The following is a 22,284-nucleotide window of genomic DNA, read 5'->3' as shown; positions in this document are numbered from 1 at the left end:
CTGTATTGTTTATTGGTTTAAAAAGCTGTAAAAAAATAGGCCCTATCGGAGACGAGCCCAGTTCATTCAGTAATACTGGTAAATTTCGTCAACAACTTTACTGTTAAATTTTTGATTGGCGCTGTTCACAACGTCAACGACGTTTTGTATTTTTTTCTGGAAAAGCACCATGCACACATCAATTCTAAAATACTACTGGTAAAATCTGTGATATTAACAAAATAATGACCTCAACTACTGTATAAGGGGTTCAGCCTTTCTGTTGTTTTTTATTTTTGTTTGAAACTTAAGCATTTGTGCTGCTGGTTTTATTCTGGAGACAAACTAAAATTTCAGAACTGATAATTGTCGCTAGCAGAAGGTAGAGGTGATACTGAGGGTTGAACAGTCATAACGGACATGGTCAATTCCTTAGATGCATGGGAAAGTGTTCTGAAAAACTCCAATGAGAAGATGTGAACTTGCAGTAAAGAGAAATTGGATAAAGTAAATTTATTGTAGTGTGTGAGTGTGAATGGGAGATTGCATGGATGTTTCCTAGCCCTATAGGGGTTGCAAAAGTTGTTCATTCTCAAGGTTGGTGCAGAAAGGTAAATAGCTGGTAAAACATATGTGTAGAGTAGCCTATTATTTGGGCTATATGTGACTGATAAAGAGAAGAGGATCAAACCAAAGAAAAGTGAGTGAATAAACAAAGGAAATAGAGCGAAGAAATGTGAGGAAATGAGTGAGTAAACAACTGGTTTAGATTTTGCAGGTGGAACACCTACGTTTAAACAATTAGCATTAACAGCCAATCAGAAGCCTTCCTGCTTGAAAGACCGCGAATGCACAACAAACTGAAACGCGACCACGCGGGAAATCATAACTCCTTACAGGTAGGCAATAATCATTATATTGTCTTCTATGTCAGAGGTTATTTTTTTTTATTTTTGGACATGAGCGTAGTTAAATGATTTATATCACCTGTTGGATATGCTCATTATTTATTAGGTCTATAGTTCTGTTCGAAGCAGCCTGTCAAGGACATGTCACGAGTATAGCATTCTTTATTTTGGATTTTCAAGATCTATAGGCCTAACAGATGTTTTGACACCGAAAATGTTTATTTAGAGAATAAGGTTACGGCTATAGTTGAGGTAGGAAAAAAGCTAACTTAAGTTAGGCCTTTTGTTTTAGCTTTGTAAAAAAATATTGGAATCTGCTATTTGAGGACAGAAAGCTTAGTTAAAGATAGTGCAACAGATTTTATCTAGAGTAATGTTAGAATTATAGACTTGTGCACTGATGAGTCTGAGGTAGGCCTACACATTTATGCATAGAAAAATTAAGAGACACGGTTTCTCTGGATTCACTGGTTATTGTTGTATTTCATCCATATTTTACATTTAAAATGCCATTTAGTGGGTTTTTGTTTCAGGAAATGGCAATGATCAGGTTAGAAAATGTTTTCATTTGATGTGGTTGAAAATCTGAATTAGTAAGTTATACCAAATATTGATTTCTTTACTCTTCTGAACATAAAACATTTGTATTGTGTTGTCCAAAAATTAATACGGACATCTCTTTGGGTATTTTATGTAAATTACATTTTATTTTAAATTTGGTAGAAATGTCAGGCTTTATTCAGAAGGAAAAAAATTGTTTTTCTCAAACATATTTTGTAATTATTTGTTGTTGTTTTTTTGTATAAAATAATTAAAAATGCTGTTTTGAGATGAGCATTTTAGATAGCGTTTGTTATTCTGACCAACTGTTATTTAAAGAAAAATAAATGCTCTAAAAATGCTCTAAATGACAAAAAACATATTTATTTGAAAAAAAATATTTATTTGTAAAAAATGTTTAACATTAACCTTTACTCAAACCCACACCTTTTAAATTTATTCTATTTAGTGAAACCACATGTAAGTGGTCTCTTAATTTTATATGGAGAGAGCTGAGGTGTAAGTGCATGTCTGTCCTGTAGAAGGCGATGTTGGCTTAAAATTAACTTGTGTCTTTTTTACATATTAGCAGGTTTAAGCAATACAGTGAGTGAATGTGTGCATGTGTATTAATAATGATAGTAAATGCCAAAAACAGTAAATAGTAGGTTTAATCCAATGAATATTGATATTTTCCTATATATTTACTATTTTAATATTCCTGTTTCATCAGTATCTTTTCTCTTTAATTTCCTCATCCCACTCTCTTACGTAGGTGTTGTCTCCATGGAAACAGATCTCCATATGTCAGTCGGACATGTTTCCGACTGTATTTCAGACGTGTGGGTGTGGCTAATAATCACATCATTTCTGTCACACCGTTGACAGCCAATCAGGGAGGGTGTGATTTATTAATTTATATTTTATTTTTGTTTATTTTATATTTTTTGAATGGAAGCAGTTGCCATGGTGATGGGTGCAAAGCTTTGATGTTAAGAATGACAGTGGTATGTGAGGGGATTTTTAAAAGATTGGAGAAGAGTGAGAGGGAAAGAGAGATAAAATTGTTTTTCAAAGATCAAAGAGTTAAAATGCCTGAAAACTGGCACAAATACGACCTCAGCTGTGGCACTGTAGGGTGTGTGTGTGTGTGTGTGTGTGATGTGTTTGTTACTTGACAAGCCATCTGTGAACAGTTTGCAGATTTTCCCTCAGCATTGGATGCTTACATACGTGTAATAATCACATAACATGTCCGGATTATTATTATTATTATTTTTTGCAATAATTTATATGAATGTAAAAGGTAGTTTTCTAAAACAGTGTCTACAGAAACAAACAAAGCTTATTAAAGCTTATTAAAAATTACAGCAAATTTAGTGCAACTTTCATACTCAGGGGCAGATTTAGTGATTATGGGCACCCTAAGCATAAGCAACTCCAGCATGGGGTCCCAAGCCGTGAAATGCACCCTTTCTACTTTTATTCAATTTTTTTTTATATCACTCAATCTTCTGTGTTTTATCTCAATGTAAACTTCACGTTTTCAATAATTAGATGTCTCTAAAATTAATTTACAACTAAAAATAACAATATATTTTTTATATATAAATTTGACTGCTGGACTGCTCCATGATTGAGGGTGGTGGATATATTTTTTTCAGAACATTATTATTACATAACATTATTCATTCATTCATTTATTTTCTTGTCGGCTTAGTCCCTTTATTAATCCGGGGTCGCCACAGCAAAATGAACCGCCAACTTATCCAGCAAGTTTTTACGCAACGGATGCCGTTCCAGCTGCAACCCATCTCTGGGAAACATCCACACACACATTTACACACACACCCATACAATATGGACAATTTAGCCTACCTAATTCACCTGTACTGCTTGTCTTTTGACTGTAGGGGAAACCGGAGCACCCGGAGGAAACCCACGTGATAGCAGGGAGAACATACAAACTCCACACAGAAACGCCAACTGAGCCAAGGCTCGAACCAGCGACCCAGCAACCTTCTTGCTGTGAGGCGACAGCACTACCTACTGCGCCACTGCTTCGCCTACATAACATTACGTTATTATAATAATATTATATTTATTGTATATTGAATCATATTTAATTATTTAAAAAAATATTAGTTTGACTCACTATACAAAATATGATTGAAAATTATGTTATATATAGTTTATAGGCATAATTAATACTTCTAGAAATTTATTGGGGGCCCCTAGATGTCCTCGCGCCCTAAGCGGGCACTTACCTTGCTCATTGGTTAAATCCGCCTCTGTATGTACTAGAGCTGACATTGCGATATTTTGTTTAGCTACCATATATATTGCAATATAAATACAATTTTTCTAGATGGCCTGAATAGCTTTTTTTTGTAAAAAAAAAAAATAATAAATCATTAATTTAGATTGGTTGGGTTGATTTGGTAAGGGTGAGTCATATACACTCAAAAAATAATGGATTGGATGAACTCAATTTAATTGATAGCAAGATTTTCATCCAATAAGAAATGTATTTCTTATAAAAATCTGTGTTTTTTTTTTTGGATTGGTTATTATATATTTGCTCTCATTTCCAGCCAGATTTGGCAACACTAATAAGTCAATGCAACATTTCCTTTAATTTCTTGCAGAGAAATACACTGGGGAAAAAACGATTGATTGGATTTCTGCATATTTTGCTAAGGTAAGCAGCTGTGTTTAAACAAACAAATAAAAAAAAGGTTTGTTTAAATTCAGCCCATATACAGTTTAAGTCAGAATTATTAGCCCCCATATTTATTTTTTCCCAATTTCTGTTTAACAGAGAGAAGATTTGGTCAAAACATTTCTAAACATAAAAGTTTTAATAACTCATTTTTAAAAACTGATTTATTTTATCTTTGCTATGATGACAGTAAGTTATATTTTACTGGATGTTTTTCAAGACACTTCTCTACAGCTTAAAGTGACATTTAAAGGCTTAACAAGGTTAATTAGGTTAACTACGCAGGGGAGGGTAAGTAGGGAAGTTATTGTATAACAATGGTTTGTTCTGTAGACTATCGGGAAAAAAATAGCTTCAAGGAGCTAATAATTTTGTCCTTAAAATGGTATTTAAAAAATTTAAAACTTTATTGTAGATAATTGTAGGCAAAAAAAAAATAAAAAAATAGGACTTTCTCCAAAAAAATTCCTTGCTCTGTTAAACATAATTTGGGAAATATATATAAAAAAAAGAAGAAATAAATCAAAGGGGGGCTAATAATTCTGACTTCAACTGTACATTGTTTGCAACCACTTACCTTAAAAAAACGTTGTAAATCCAATCAAAAATTTCTCTCAGGGTAGAGAACCTAAAGAAATCTGATTTTCACTTAAATACATCTCAGTTAGTTGTACATTTAAGATTAGGTCATAGTCAATGCATGGAAATTTGTTATGCAGTTGTCAGTACATGTATTTTTTGAGAGTTCATTTGCCTGTAGAATGTAGTTCTCTCTTCAGTAAACTGTGTGTACCAAATATAAGATGGACTTTAATTAATGTATATCATCGAAAGTGCGATTAACTTGTGGGGTTCCCCTGAAATATATTCTTCCCCTATTCTCCCCCTAGTTTTGTTTGTATATGTTTCCCTTGGGTATGGTTTATCTTCTCACTTTAATGCTGGTGACACGCAAATGTGCCTCTCAAACAAAATGAGAGTGCTGGGCCATGTGTGCTGTCTGCCTGTTTGTCAGAGGTTAAGGCTTGGATGTCAAATATTTTTTTTAAACTAAATAGGACTGAGGCAATTCTTTTTGGACCTCTTGCTGGCTCAGGAAAGCTGAATCAAATGTTGGACAATTTATCTAACTGCATTTAATCATCTGTAAGAAATCTAGGTTTTATCCTGGATTCTGTCCTTCTATTTGACAAATAGGTAAATGCAGTAGTTCTAGTTTTTCCATCTGAGATTTTTAGCCAAAGTGAAGAGTTTTTTTAACTCATGCGGAATTCGAAAGATTAATCCATGCGTTTATATCACCACGGTCGGACTAATGTAACTCAACTGATGTGGGTATTGGCCAGTCCTATATACTGTAAATCGTCTTCAAGTGGTCCAAAATGCAGCCGCTAGGCTTCTTACTGGCACCCGCAAGTTTGAACACATTACCCCCATCCTGTGCTCCCTAAACTGGTTGCCGATACATTTTAGAATTGAGTTTAAAATTTTAGTGTATGTTTTTAAGGTATTAAATGGCCAGACTGTTTAAGGTAATCAAACCAGAAAATGCTAGTAGTACCCAGATCCAATTTGAAGACAAAAGGAGATTGAGCTTTTTCTGTAGTAGGTCCTAAAATGTGGAACTGGCTATCTATGTCCATTAGAACAATTTCCAGTGAATCTTTGTTCAGAAGGAAAGTTAAACTATACACCTCCTAAAAAGAGCTTTTAAATTGGGAGGAAATTGATCTTTTTGTACATCTTTTTGTACATATCTTGTGTCTTGTTATAAATCGGTGATGCTGTGTGGTATGTTGGTTGTATTCTATGTTGTTTTATCTGTTGCTGTCTATTTTTGATAATTTGCTTTTAGGTCTGTACACTCTCAGAAAAAGCTACATGGTGGTACAAATAATGTTCTTTTAGGAGCTATTTTGTAGCTTTGTAAAAAGTGTACCTTAATACCTGTGATTTTTTATGAACAATTTCCATACTAAAATATAAATTATCATTTAAAAGTATATGTTTAAAGAAACTTTCTATAATACAAAACAACAGGTCAAACATAAAACTATAGGTATTATAAACTTAACATTTAGGGCATTTTAAAACATTTGGTGAGCATTTTCTGATTGATACATTTTCATTATTGATTTACACTATCAATTTGCTTTCCACTACGCATGTGAGCTGGCAAAAGTCCTGCATGTGCAAAGTGTTCATGCAGACATTTTAGTATTGTAAAGGTAATCAACCATTGTGTATATCTCGTTACAATACTTTTGCATATTTCTATTTTAAAATGAAGTAAATTAAAATAACTTTTTAGTGACTACAAAGGTATTGTGTGAAAATTGGAGAAAACAGTTTTAATATGCACATGGAGAATGTACTGCAGTAACATTTTAGTGAAAAATGTTGTGAAATGTTTAGCAAAAAAATGATCTTTGTGTATTTTATTCTTTATTGTAAACTTAATGTATTGTAAATGTGAAACTTTTTGTTGACTGAAACATTGTTTAATAAATGTATTTGATATTTTATATGTACTGAAAATAAATTGAGACATTTTGGATATAGTAAAATGCCTTAAAATAGTTCTTGAAGGAACACATTTGATACTGTTAAGGTACAAAGTGTCTTGTCACTGTAGTGGTACCTTCATGGATCATATTTCTACCTTTGATGAAGGTACAATATTGTATCTGCCGGTTTTAAAAAGCAAAGGTACATTTTAGTTTCCTATGGTACAAATTTGTTTCTTTGTCTTAAGATACAATTCTGTTCCATAAAAAGGTACTGCCCCAGTGACAAGGGTTTGTATCTTCTTTGGTACAACATTGTACTATTTCTTTCTGAGAGTGTACAGCACAATGGTCAACAACTGTTGTTTTATTGTGCTTTATGAATAAATAAACTAACTAACTAACTAATGATTATTAAGCATTTAAACATGATCTGACAAACAAATTTAGCTGCAGTCTGTTCATGACCTGTATGTGGCCTTTGTTATTGTAGTTTACAGGCAGGTGAATCAGAAGTCTTGCATATTCAAAGGACTCAGACTCAGACTCAGCTTTATTATCCCGTTAGGGAAACTAAAATTGCAACAAGGTACCATAACACAGGCGAAGTTCCATGTACACATTAAAAAATACTACTACACAACATCCATACATCAGTATATAGAAACATCCCCCTCCCCCCTGGACTCATTTAATGACCTAATGGCCACCATTATAAAGAATTTCTGGTTCTATTTGTCCTGCAAATAGGAACCCTAAAACGACGTCCTGATGGCAACAGCTGAAATACAGAGTACAGTGGGTGATCCGGGGTGCATAGGATACCCTGAGCTCTCCTTAGAACATAGTTTTGGTAGATTACCATTAGACCAGTCTGATTAAAACCAATGATCTTGCCTGCCACCTTCACCAGGCTGCTTAACCTGTTCTTGCTTGACACACTCAGATTGCCGTACCAAGCTACAATGCAAAAAGATAAAACAGATTCGATAAATTGTTTATAAAACAGTGTCATCTTAGAGGTGCAGACCTGAAATGATCTAAGTTTCCTCAGAAAAAACAGTCTTTGTTGGACTTTTTTATATACAGCCTGGGTGTTACGTTGAAATGTCAACACATTATCAATAACGACCCCTAGATATTTATGCGTGTCAACAATTTCAATGTCCAAGCCTTTAATATTAGTTATGTTCGGGGTTGGAGAAGCCTTCCTGTAATCTATCACCATATCTTTTGTTTTACTTGCATTCAACTGGAGAGAAAATCTATCACACCAGGAAGTAAACTCCTGTAGAGCAGGACCATGCCCCAAATCCTGATCGTGGAGGAGACTTACAATCACAGAATCATCTGCATATTTAATGATATGACATTATCATATATGAGGAAACTGCTTATTGCTTATGATGATGAAAATGATCATCATTTTCAAAGAAATACCTATTTTACATTTAACTCTCTCTCTCTCGTTTCTCCCATACAGTCACAATTCTGAAAATGGTGTATCTGCTGTTGCCTGGCAACAAGAAGAGGACCCCTCCCCCACCATTGTGCAGCTGTTTTGGATGTGTGTGTGTGTATTCCAGCAGATGGCAGTCCATATTGATCATCTTTTATGCTATTCTTAATCACAAATCCAGAATCTGTTATCACATTTCCTGTGGCAGGAGGAGGGAGGAGCTTAGGATCCATTGGCCTTTCAGCGGCCGGATCACCACTCAGGTACTGCATAATTCATAAAGTCTCATGAATATTTAAATACCATTAGAATGGGCCGCTGACAGAATATGTTTAATGTAGGTGAGGTGTTCATCATAACTGTCCCGCTGATTTATCAGGGGGATGAATCATTGTATTTTAAGGCCACCTGCAAGCATTAAATGGTACATGAATATAGGTTATTGACCACGTTTCTGTAGTAAACACATTGTTATTAACAAACAAAAATTGTTATTAAAGGAATATTCTGTCGCAATTATTTGCCTGTGTGATGTAGGACTCTTTCTATACAAAGCTGTAAACTGAATCCTTTACATTAGGGCAGCATAATATTTCATTTTAATTTGTTTGTGAGATTGTAATGTGCGAATCTGCAATAATCACTTCGCAAAATCTGCAATGTTGAGTTGTGATTATAATTAACCAGAAAACCCAGTTCAGAACATGTTGGACCTATACGGTTCGTCGCATGCAACCATATATTGCAGAAAAACAAAATATGGCAATATCAGTTTTTTTCCAATATCGTGCAGCCCTGTAAACTTGAACAACATACACATTCTCAAACTCCAGGATCATCTTTTTATGGAATAAACTATCAAAGAATTAACAACATGAAATTTCATTAAAGTAGTCCCTATATGAATTTAAATGTTAGATTCTCTCTCTTTATTTTCATTTTGATCTGTCTGCAAATATTAAAACATAGTGTTCATGTAAATTATAAATATAAGTTGGTGATAAATTTCAATTGTGTCTCTCATACAAAGCTCTTTTATGGCTTCGAACCATTTATATAAAGCAGAAGATGTATGGACAATTAATGTGCTTTTGAGGTATCTTGGATATAATTGGACATAAAAAGCAAGTAATGGCTTTCTGCCCAAAGATCCATGGCTAAATGTGTTATAGACATTTTTAGAAATAGTTTTTACACCTCTGGCCATAGCAGCCCATGAACGTGTGAAGTTGACCTGCCTCATCTGAACACACAAGACGACGTTCGTCTTTCTGAGGTCTCTGCTATTGGTTATACATCAGGCAGATCTGCTCTGATGGTCACTCCAGGCACAGATGTGTCAAACTGTCATATTTCATTTGTTTGTTTTGGACTAAACCTTAGAGAAATTGCATTAAGTGTGACTGACTGCCATTGCAGCTTTTAGAAAAGCTAAACTGTTTTGGACAATTAGCTTTGCAACAAGTTCTGTATTGCAATAAAATAGTAAAGGGTGATACGGTGGGTCAGTGTTTAGCACTGTCGCCTCACAGCAAGAAAGTCACTGGCTCAAGTCTCTGATGGGTCAGTTGGCATTTCTGTGTGGAGTTTGCAAGTTTTCCCCGTGTTCATGTGGGTTTCCTCAGAGTGCTCCAGTTTTCCCCACAGTCCACAAAGACTTGCTCTAAAGGTAAATTGGATAGACTAAATTGGTTTGTGTGTGTGTGTGTGTGTGTGTGTGTGTGTGTGTGTGTGAGAGAATGAGTGTGTATGGGTGCTTCCCAGTACTAGGTTGCAGCTGGAAATGCATCCGCTGTTTAAAACATACAGTATGCTGGATAAGTTGGCGGTTCATTCTGCTGTGGCAGCCCCTGATGAATAAAGACACTAAGCTGAAGTAAAATTAATGAATAAATTAAGAAATCAGTAAAATGCTAAAATCGAAAATAAATGTGCATTTCTTTCTTTATTCTACAGAACATAAAGAAAGACGTTTTGATAAATGTTTCAGTGTTTTTTTTATATCCTTGCAATAAAAATGAAAAAGAAAGTCATTTTGGTTTGGAGCAACATGAGACTATGTAAACGATGACAGAATTTTTATTTTGGAGAACTAAAAGTAAAAGCGAAGGCCAGTTTTAGATGCTTTACAAGCAAAAGCGGGTAGCATATAATGTATATTAAAATTGTTAAAGTGTTTGACTTAGGCATGGGCCGGTATAAGATTCTGATGGTATGATAACCTTGGATAAAAATTTCACAGTGTCATGCTATTGTTATTACCACTCTAAAATACACTCTTTTAAAATATCTAGGTAAATCAACAACATTCCCTCACTGAACACAACATATTGTAGTTTAAGAAATATTTAAAGGGTGACCGGGTGGCTAATTGGTTAGCACTCTTCACAGAAAGAAGGTCGCTGGTTTGAGACCCTGGCTAGGCCGGTTGGCATTTCCTTGTTGGAGTTTGCATGTTCTCCTGTGTTTGCGTGGGTTTCCTCAGGGTGCTTCAGTTTCTCCCACAGTCCAAAGACATGCACTATAGGTGAATTGAATTAATTAAATTGGCCGTAGTGTACGAGTGTGGATGAGTGTATATGAATGTTTCCCAACCCTGGGTTGCAGCTGGAAGGGCACCTGGCATTAAATCACCCGCTTTGTAAAACATACAACATGCTGGATAAGTTGGATGTTCATTCTGCTGTGGCGACCCAAAATGAATAAAGGGACTTAGTCAAAGGAAAAGGAATGAATGAATAAAACATTTTAAATATTTTAGAATAGTAAACAGGCTAAATAATAACTAGTCGACTTTTGCTGTCTTCATTAGTTTAAAAAACACAGATTTCTTTACAACTTGAAAAGGCATCTAAGAATATCTTTCTTTTCTTTGCATAAATATAAAAATATCAAATATGTTTTAATGATATAAAAAAACTATTTAAAAAAGCTACTGTGCTGTTAAGGTCCAGAGTATGATTGGATGTGTGCAAGTCTTTGACAATACGTTAAAATAACCCATGCAAGTACAGCAGCATAGTTTAGGTCTCAATTAATGCTATTAACTACTGGCCTATAACCTGCTTATAATTAAGATATTAAGTGTTCATTAGTAGTTATAAAGTATGATCTTATTCTGCATTCCTAATCCTACCCAAAACCTAAACCCAACATCTACCTTACTAACTATTAATAAACTGCTAACTAATACCATGAATTGTGACCTAAACTAAAGTGTTACCGAAGATTTTTCTTTTGATAACAGGAACTTTTTTTATTGTTCCAAACAGCAGTAAACATTGAAACCAGTTATCATCCCATGCTTATTTACAAGTAAAGTGATATAAATCACCATTTTTTCCAGCGCTATTATGGCATTGTGTTTTCATGACAGCAACATGATAGAACGGGTAGCATAAAGCAGTGGTTCTCAAACTTTGGTACACGTACCGCTAGTGGTACTCGGCTTCCTTCTAGTGGTACACGGAGGAATAGCTGAATAAACACACTTTTAAGCCTTTGACGCGTATGATAACACTGATCAGTATTGACTGTTCCCTGAAGCTACGATCACACCGGTGCCTGAGTCTGCTTGAAAACAATGCCCGGTAATTAACACAAACTATACGGTTCACTTAAGATGTGATCTTATTCGCACCAAATAACGGAAATGCCACACGTATGAATTGGTTAAGCACCGTATTGGTTTAATCACTCACTTTTCTGCCACACATAGGCCTACTGGCTAGTATACAATAATACTACAACTTGTAACATGTAAATGAGTTTTTAAAAGCACATTCTAATTTAAACATTTAAGGTTTTTTGTTATTTTACCTCCAAGCACAGTTAATGTTCAAACTACTTATAATGTTTAAAGTGGCTGACAATTTAACATATTCTTAATAAGAAGAATTAATTTGCCTCCTTTTTGAGTTGCAACTGCTTAATTAGCCCAACTATGCTATTGTATTTCAATACTGGTTATTATGGTGGTACTTGTAGAGATTTTTCTGAGGTGTTACTTGGTGAGACAAGTTTGAGAGCCACTGGCATAAAGCATTTAGAACAGCTCTGTATTGTGCCTTAGTTCTTCTAAATTCACTGTAAACTATGGGGCTTTTTTGCTTTTATAAAGTGATTACCACACACAATACAGACAAATGCATGTATTCTTAAGTCACCTTAAGTTTAAAAAATGTTTTTATTGTAATTACATGTGCTTTACAAGTATATATGAACTGAATTACATTCTATTTGAATTTGGAAACAGTTCTCAATTGCCAATGAATAAATAATAAACTGCTAATTTAGCTGAAATGCATAATACATGGAACCGCAGTGGCACAGTAATACTGATGTAATGAGGTCATAGGTGTCTAAATTAGATTTTTGTGGCAATCACTTCACAAATACTGTGGATTTGGGCTTTGATTTCACCATTGATGACACTGATTTCACAAATAGATCTTGTATTAAATCTTCAAAGTCTTTACGTCTTCTGAAAGAGCAACCTCTGAACAAACTGAAACCAATTTCCTTCACAATGCACCCTGAATATGTTGTAGATATGAGTTAACATCCTGCAGAAAACCTGGGCAGAATATAAAGGGGTCTATTTTCTGTCTAACTAAATCACACCTGCACAGGTGACTAGAGTGAACCCGCATCTCATTTACAGAGCTGACGCCATTATTGGCTAGAAGGGAAATTCACATGCACTGTGTTTCTCTGTCGCACACAGGACCACAGCTGCAGCTGCGTCACCATGGAGATGCAGTCAGCCAATGACAGCCGGCAATTTTCCCTCCAGGGACCCTGCTGATTCGAGCTGGGGTGGGGGAGCATGGGGGCGTAAACAGGAAGAACAAAAAACAAGAGGTGGGTGGATAGTGACAAATGAGAGCCTGTGTGTGCGAGCATGTGCAGGTATGTGTGTGTGTGTGTGTGTGAGCATGTGCAGGTATGTGTGCTCTTTCAGCTTTCTTTAGGTAGGCGGAGTTTACAACGTATGCATTTGAGTCTGTTGCTAGGCAAGACCGGTATCCATGGTTACCTTCATATCCAATCAGGTGTTAATGTTGATGTTGGTTCTCAGTTTTTATTCACGTTTGTGTGCTTGTGTGTGTCTATGTGGTGTGTGAAAGTGATGAAAATATGACCTTTCATGGTTATCGCTTTGGGTTCTGATCTGTGTGTGAGTGTGTGTGTGTATACAGTTGAAGTCAGAATTATCAGCTCCACGGTTTATTTTTTTCCCCCAATTTTTGTTTCACGGAGAGAAGCTTTTTTCAACACATTTTTAAACATAATAGGTTTAATAACTCCTTCCTAATAACTTATTTATTTTGTTTTTGCCATGATGACAGTAAATAATGTTTGACTAGATATTTTTCAAGACACTTCTATACAGCTTAAAGTGACATTTAAAGGCTTAACTAGGTTAATTAGGGTAACTAGGCAGGGGTGTGTTTCCCAAAAAAAACAACTTAACTCCCGGCTGATCTGTCATAGTATGATGCATCATTTGGGAAAAGAACGATGTAGTGGCAAATGTTTCCCAAAATCGTAGATTCTCTGTCGCAGATCCATCGTTTAAATAATTAGTTATGATGTAAAACATCCATAATGATGCTCTGAACGGAGTGGAGTAACAACTTCTTTAGAGAAAAAGCCCACACTTTCTTTGTGCAAATTATATTGTTTTACATGCTCACGCATTTAAAAAAAAATCCAAAATTAGTTTTAGTAAAAACATGCACTCGTTTTCTATATGAACTGAAATATATGTAAACGGCGCATATATAGGATGTATAGATGTTTCCTTTACAAATAATATTGAGAATATTCCATATAAAATTCTCATATCACTGAACATTCTCATATATAAATCATATAAATCATTAATGGTTGTTGGTCTAATTTAAAGTAGGTTATTTATTAATAAATGAAAGAAAAACCTAATTAATAATAACAACAATATTAATAATAATCATCATCATCATCATTATTATCAACTAGGATATTGTTTCTTTATTTTATTATTTTTGAAAAGTCTACTTTTACAATTTGACACATTCAAACTTCTGCAGAAATGTTCTGACCTACAGCCCATGCCCGTGTATACAGTACAGATACTAAATACATAACCTACTATAAATGAAAAACAATAATGTATGCTATGTACTTTTGTTTTCACAAGCTTTGGAGACGTAACGTAAATTCCACTTGTAAAGGTCACATATAGCTTTCATCATGAGCCACGGCTGTGTTCAAAATGGCATGAATGTTTTTAAAGTGCACTACGAAGGGAGCGCAATTGTAAACATGAAGATCGCTAAAACTGAACTGTAAAAATACTTTAAAAGCAAATTACACGAGGAAAGATGACTGTAATGCTTTTTTTTTCTACCATTCCAAGTTTAAATATTGGAACGTTCTAAATGAATAGGGCAAACGGTGATAACAGGGAATAAAAAACAGCCAGTAACTATGATTCTAACTACAGCTCCAGAAGTGTAATTGCAAGCAAACAACTTTGCAATGCAGTTTGGGAATGTTCATTGGAACGACTGATTTGGGAAACGCCAAATCAACAAACTATGTTAGTAACGTCGCAACTTTTGAACTTAGTTAGCTAACGATGGTTTTGCGATGGAAATGCACCCCAGGTTAGGGTAATTAGGCAAGTTACTGTGTAATGATTGCTTGTTCTGTAGACTAGCGAAAAAATATATAGCTTAAAGGGGCTAATAATATTGGCCTTTAAAATAGTTTTAAAACATTACAAACTGCTTTTATTCTAGACAAAATACAACAAATAAGACTTTCTCCAGAAAAAAAAAAACATTATCAGACGTACTGTGAAAATTTCCTTGCTCTGTTAAACATCATTTGGAAAATATTTAAAAAAGAAAAGAAAATTAAAGGGGGCTAATAAATCTGACTTCAATTGTATATATATATTATATATATTATATATTATTATTATATATATATTTTTTTGTCTTTATGTTTGTTATAGTAGAATAAAAACGCCCAGAATCTGGTCTTTAAGAAATGGAGATGGTTTAGATTTGAATTCAGTTTTGGATTTGCACTTGAAGGGAACATTTATGCCGTGGACCGTCATGGTATCTGTCAGAAATGTAGGAGTGTTACATTCGGTTTGAGATGTGTGTTAAAGTGTGTGCGTGTTTCTCTTCTTCTGCCTTACAAAAGCAAGTGACCGGTTGCTATGGGATCAGAGGCTTGGCGACCGTTACTAAGGCCCAAAGGCAGTCACACATGAACCCAGTCACCCAAAGAGAAGAGACACGGACAGATAAAGGGAGCCTATATTTAAACAAATAACCTCAAGTGTATATTGGGATTGGAATTCTAGAGAAATATGGTGAATTAGATTGTTCATTTATTATTTTATAATTAAAATCTTCAACATAATCTGAAAATATACAGTTAAAGTCAGAATCTTTTCCCCTTAGAATTATTAGCCCCCCTGTATATTTTTCCCCCAATTTCTGTTTAACGGAAATACAATTTTTCAACACATTTTTAAACATAATTGCTTGTGTAGATAGCCGGAAAAAAAAAAATCTTAAGAGGGCTAATCATTTTGACCTTAAAATGTTTTAACATTTTTTTTAAACTGATTTAATTCTAGCCAAAATTAAACAAATAAGACTTTCTCCAGAAGAAACAAGATTATAGGAAATTCTGTAAAAAAATCCTTGCTCTGTTAAACATCACTTGGGAAATATTTGAAAAATAAATCAAAATTGACAGGAGGGTGAATCATTTTGGGCCCTATCTTACACGCCGTGCAATAAGGCGCAAGATGTGTATGGAGCGATTAGTTGCTATTTTCAGACAAGCGCAACTCTAATTTTCATGTTTTGCGCCATGTTTTTTGATAGCAAATCCATTTGTGCCATTTTGTGGAGTCATGGGTGTTCTGGTCTATAAAAGAGATGTGTTAAGGCGAATTGTTGGCACATTGCTATTTTGAGGAACTGAAATAGACTGTGCCGTTGACCAACTAAAAGCTGATCTAGTCCAGTCCAGTGCAGGGCTCATTAGTTATGAGCCTATGCAGGTGTAAACTCTTACACATTGCTTAATACACACAGAATGTAAAGCAATACACAAATATCTTTAAAAAAAAAAAATAATAAAAGGATTGAAATATTACAAATATGTAAAACCACTACATGCATACCTTCCTCATGTCGGGTGCTTTTTTCAGTTTATTCATGATAATTTGCATTTGTATAATGTTATTATCATTAGCAGTATTAATTATTAGATCCATATTCATATTTGCTTTCATTAAAACAAGTTTAGATTTGTCTACCTGTCGGTTTTTGTCGACGTTTGCATCATATGAGGCATAAGACGTGTGTTTGGATACTCCTTTTTTTTTAAACACACTTTGTCATTATTGCTTATTTATTCCTTTGCTGGAAATTAGAGCTGAATTTAGAAATAGTTTTAAAACAAATCTTTGCGCTTGACAAGCAAAATTAAATATGTAGGCTAACGGATGTCTTCAGTGGAGTTCATACAACACCATTTCTTTATCCATGAAAGTAAAGGAGTAAAGCAAAGAGTAAAAGTAAAGTGAAAGTAAAGAGGCCAAATGGAGGAGACTCATTCTTTATCATCACTGCAGATGGTCTGTTTAACTGTTTTCTTGCTAGTGAAGCGTTTAGTTTTTCCATGTACAAGTCCGCCATGTAAATAGTAAATGCACCAATGCGTGTGTTATGATTATCAGCAATCTAGTGGCTGCAGATCACTAACAGACTACAAATCTGTCATTTATGGACTACATATTTAATCATGCAACACACACAGTCACCATTGATTAGACTCTCAGAGCTGAATCTGCTTTCGGACTGATTACTGCACTATAAATACAGCCCACTAACACAGTTGTTTCTGAGTCTTGTATCCTGTATAGTGAAACATTACAATGTTACATTACAAGCCATGTCTTGCCGTGTTTGAATCTAGTCTTGTTTCATTGTTTATCCCTGTCTGCTGCCTGCCTTTTTACCCTCTGCCTGTTACTTTGACTATGATTCTGGATTGCCCGTATACGTCTGTTTGCTTCTGTGTTGACTGTTGCTTGCCTGACCATTCCATTTAATAAATCCTGCATTTGGATCCGCACTCCCTGTTGTCAGCGTCCTCTTCACTGTTACAGCGGGACACAACTCACTCTTAAAGGGAATGGGAGATGAGACTCTGATTGGTTTAATGCATGTTATGCTAAACACACATATAACTCATTATGAGAATAAGCACAACCCTGTTAGACCATGCGCCAGGGCGCAGAGCATATTTTTCTGTCCTTAAAATAGCAAAAGATTCGGACACGCACTTAATGCTTTTGTATTTTAGACTTTGCGCCTAGATTGTTAAACTGTTAATCGCTCAACTGAATATATTTTTTATTCTAGTATAATGTTAGTCACTGATGAAAATGAAACCGCAGCAATCATGGTTTTTTCGATAGTATTTTTTTTTAAAGATAACTAAGGTTTTTATTTTGGGTTGACTGTTTAAAGCTATTTCTGTAATTATCAGATTATTACTGACCCATTAGAAAAAGGAGTCTGACTGACAGGTGAATCTGACGATCATAATAACAGTGATTTTGTGTGCTATATTTTGCCCAACAAAAGCTTGATTGGAAACTTGTCAGACGAAACAAGTGACAAGTTTCCAATCAAGCTTTTCTTTGACAAAATATAGCACACAATATCACTGTTATGATGATCGTCAGATTCACCTGTCAGTCGAACTCCTTTTTCATGCTTAGAGGACTACATTACATATATTACCGAGCAGGGGCGTTGCTAAACCCCATTTCCTGGGTCATGTGCCACATCAAAAATCGTCTACGCTCCAGTAAAAGCTTTTGAGTTAAACTTTATACAGTTGAAGTCAGAATTATTAGCCTCCCTTAGGTTTTTTTTTCTTCTTTTTTAAATATTTCCTAAATGATGTTTAACAGAGCAAGGAAATGTTCACAGTATGTCTGATAAGTATGTCTGATTATTTTGGCTAGAATGAAAGCAGCATTTACTTTTTTAAAAACATTAAGGTCAAAATTATTAGCCCCTTTTAAGCTTTTTTTTTTTTGATAGACTACAGAACAAACCATCGTTATTGTAACGTTGGGGAGTAACACCAACAACTGAGGTAAGATCCAATATGCAGGTTTATTCACAGTCAGGCAAGCAGTGGTCAATGCGGGTGCAAACAGGTGTGTGAGGACAATCCAGAATCGTAGTCAATATAACAAGCAAGAGGTTGAAAGGCAGGCGGCAGACAAGGATAACTAAATAAAAAAAGCTAGGTTCAAAACAAAGGAAAACAAGACAAGGAAAACGCGTTGTAATGCTACTTTACAGTGAACAAGACTCGGCAAACTAAAGGGGTGAATGTGGGGCTTAAATAGTGTGTGTTAATCAGTCTCTGAAAGTCCTCAGGTGTGCAAATGTAATCAAGGTAGATGAGTGAGCAGGCTTGAGTGTCTGGGAGAAGTGCATGTATTCATATGTAGTCCAGAAGAAGGCGGATTTGTAGTCCATGGTTATTGTAGGTGCAAACCAGCGATCTTATGGGAAATGATTGCTGGTAATCGTGACAGTTATACAATAACATGCCTAATTATCTAATCTGCCTAGTTAACCTTATTAACCTAGTTAAGCCTTTAAATATCTCTTTAAGCTGAGTATTTTGAAAAATATCTAGTAAAATATTATTTACTGTTATCATGGCAAAGATAAAATAAATCACTGTTTAGCACTATTGCCTCACAGCAAGAAGGTCACTGATTCGAGTTTGGGCTGGGCCAGTTGGCATTTCTGTGTGGAGTTTGCATGTTTTACTCATGTTGGCATGGGTTTCCTCCGGGTGCTCCTGGACAGGAAGGACTGGAAGGGCATCCGCTGTGTAAAACGTATGCTGGATAAGTTGGCGGTTCATTCCGCTGTGACAACCCAGGATGATTAAAGGAACTAAGCCGAATGAAAATGAATGAATGAATAAATCTCAGAAAGACATATTCTCTATGTACTGTACAACTGAATCAACGCTTGTGAAAGTAATGAAGTTTAATTAAAAACAAACTGACCTCATGTGCCAATCCTGCTTAAAACAGCTCTCGATGTGAATCCCGGTTGATGACATGCGCGTCTAAAACATACTGTACACACTGCTCATGCACGACTCATCCATTGTGAAACCAGCGTAACAGCCTCGCATGCAGAGGTGTTCTGCAAGTCGATTGCAAGCACCAGAGAAAATAAGAGTTTAAAAAATATGATGATCTTATTTTGACTAAGCATGGCTCCTGTTAGGTAGATTTTTTTTTGTATGAGGCAGAAAGATAATTCTATAATATTATATAATACATCTATAATATATCTATATATATATGTATAAATACATATATATTTAATGCTCTCTAGAATATGACATTTATATTCATGTATATATAAGGGAGCGTGAGGGGGTGTGGGGACAAATATCAACAAACCTGTTTTTGACGTATAAGTAAAATACAGAATGTACAAAGAGATTTACAGTAATTTGGCTACTGTTTTGTCAATTTGTCTTGGTCAAATGCAAACACTTGTTTAGCACAGTATTGCTTGTCACATTAGTCAAATTTTGTAGGCAAATTATCCATTGTCTATTGTCAGTGGTGTAGTGATATATGCTCAAATACAAACCATTTTTCACCATGCAGCTTTCTACTAGTCATTGTGGCAGTTTTCAATTCTAAATCTGTGTTTGGGCAATCCGGTATGGTGGATGGGGAGATTATTATTATTATTATTATTATTATTATTATTATTATTATTATTATTATTATTATTATTATTGTGTCAACCCTTAATAAATAAAGGTACTAGCTGAAGGAAAATGATTGCATGAATTAAAATTGTGGATTATTATTGAAATTACACTGACCTCAAAAATGTGGTCATATATTAAAGGGCTAGTTCACCCAAAAATCAAAATTGTGTCATTTACTCGCCCTACATTTGTGAAACTCATAGTTTGAGTTCCTTTCTTTGATTACAACACAACAAGATGTTTTGAAAAAACTGTCAACCATCAATCTCCAGATTATGAAACAAATACTATGTAAGTCAATGGCTAACACTTTCCAACATTCGTCATAATATAAAAAGAAACTTGCGAATGTGTACAATCACTTTAGGTTGTGTAAATGGTGAATAGATTTCTATTTTTGGTTGAACTGTTGCTGAACCATTATTGAAACTTTAAAAATCTGGTATACACTTATAGAGTGCATTTGTGCTAGAGAACAATTTCATCAACACTGGCTCTAAAAAAAAAGGCTTTGCTTAAGCATTTTAAATCATGCACCTAACCCATCAGCTATGATGTAAATCACAACATGCTTTGATTGTAAGCAAAAATAAGTATGAACAAAATAAAAGTAAAAAAATAAGTATGTCTTACTGTAGGTCCTTATAAATATAAACAGTTAGGATTTCATCAAATTAGATTGGTGCGAATCAAATAGGTTGATAAGTATTTTAGATCACAAAAGAAATTAACTGATTTTGTTGAAATGTAATGCAAGTTGTTTCTTCAAATGTAATGTAGTTTTGTTGTAAAAAAAAAAATGCTTTATTTAGTTTTACTTATATATATATTAAATAGGACAAAACAGTACACTACAAGCTATAGTTATGCAAACACGTATAATCTGAAAAAGCATCATGAGGTAGTTAACACTGTTCTCATGTTCTAATGCCACAGGTCTGTTTTCTCATGCAGTGCTCTGACCTTCATCTTTCTGAGTACTTTTAAAAATATATGGTATAACATATAGCAATAATTGCCAGCAAAAATGATTCAAAATAAATTCACAGAAGGGCTGAGCAACACAGGTACTGATTCAATAATAAATCAGAATTTTGTATTAGCCATTAAAAAAAATTATCACATGTTTCTTCATTTGTAAATAAATCAATCTTTTTTGAATGAAACAACTAATTCATTAAGAAAAGGATTAATTTTCACCATCATTTCATTTGAACTTTTACATTTAAAATGTTATACTGAAGAAAATGCCAGTGTTTATGCATGATTTTATTTATGCAGCTATTCTTGCTGTAAATACACTACCTCTAATCTTAGATTGAGTAGATTTTTGTTTGGTACTTCAGAATTCCAAATAAATGTATCTATCTATATTAATTTAAACAGCCAGTTTACGTGACGTTTTCTAAATTGTGCAAATTTAGTAATCTTAATACTTTCCATATTGTTTATTCATTCTGTTTGGTTCCTATTTGGTTTCTATTTGAATTTGAGTTACCAGGGTCCTCATGTACGAAGACTTGCGTGGAAATCTTACTAAAACATTGCGTACGCACAAAGCTTTAAATGTGCGTACGCAAAAAAATTTTTAGATGTATGAAACACTGCGTACGCCGAATCTCACGCATATTCTTTTGTACATCTGAATGAACGTGAAACTGAGCGCAACATGCACGAGCACAAAACCCCTCCCTGGCTCCTCCCCGTATGAATATGCTAATGACTATGCTAATGAAAAACCCCAACGAAAAAGCAATGTCAAAAGCAAGCAAGAAGAGAAACTTTGAACAGAATGTGAATTGGAGGTGCTGCTTTCGGAGGTAGACCGGAGAAAAGCGGTGTTATTTGCAAGTTTGTTCTCCGGAATTAACAACAAAAGAAAAAAATAGAGTGGGAGAGTTTAGCTGATGCGGTCAACACAGTTGGGTCTGAACATCGCACTGAGTGCATTAAAAAAAAGAAATAGTGTGGTTTATATCTGTAAAATGTTGCAGGTTGCTTAACAGTCTCAGTGGCGCTACTTGTAAGACGCATGTGATCATGAATTGATACGTTCGAGCATGAGCTCGGCTCGAATCCAGCGTCTGATGAACTCTTTCTTGTTTTTTCCCCCGCTACATATCAGATTTTGCCAACTATTTATCACGAGAAAGACAAGTAGGAATCATCAATAAGTTCATATCAATAAGCATCATATTTTATTTGCACATTTATTGAATGGAAATGTTTCTGATTCACGCATGCAAATTCATCTTCAGATAGTGTCTTTATAGCAATGTGTGTGCGGTAGATCGCTCAGATTACATTGGGAAA

At 34.7% G+C, this 22,284-nt stretch overlaps 1 long non-coding RNA gene across 2 annotated transcripts in view; it reads left to right on the top strand.

Moving 5' to 3' along the window:
- The first annotated feature begins 841 nt into the window (after positions 1-841).
- Positions 842-22,284, top strand: part of LOC141378661 (uncharacterized) — a 53,641-nt gene continuing 32,198 nt past the window's right edge. For both annotated transcript variants that reach the window (XR_015478860.1, XR_015478859.1), the window contains exons 1-4: positions 842-878; positions 8,140-8,223; positions 8,324-8,378; positions 12,842-12,978. This is a non-coding gene — a long non-coding RNA (uncharacterized LOC141378661). The remainder of the gene's footprint in view (positions 879-8,139; positions 8,224-8,323; positions 8,379-12,841; positions 12,979-22,284) is intronic.

Source organism: Danio rerio, chromosome 2 (assembly GCF_052040795.2).
Source record: "Danio rerio strain M-AB ecotype USA chromosome 2, GRCz13ab, whole genome shotgun sequence".
In the NCBI taxonomy this organism is placed as follows: Eukaryota; Metazoa; Chordata; class Actinopteri; order Cypriniformes; family Danionidae; genus Danio; species Danio rerio.
Note: the sequence above shows the minus strand (reverse complement) of the source record. Positions and strands in the feature narration are given on the sequence as shown.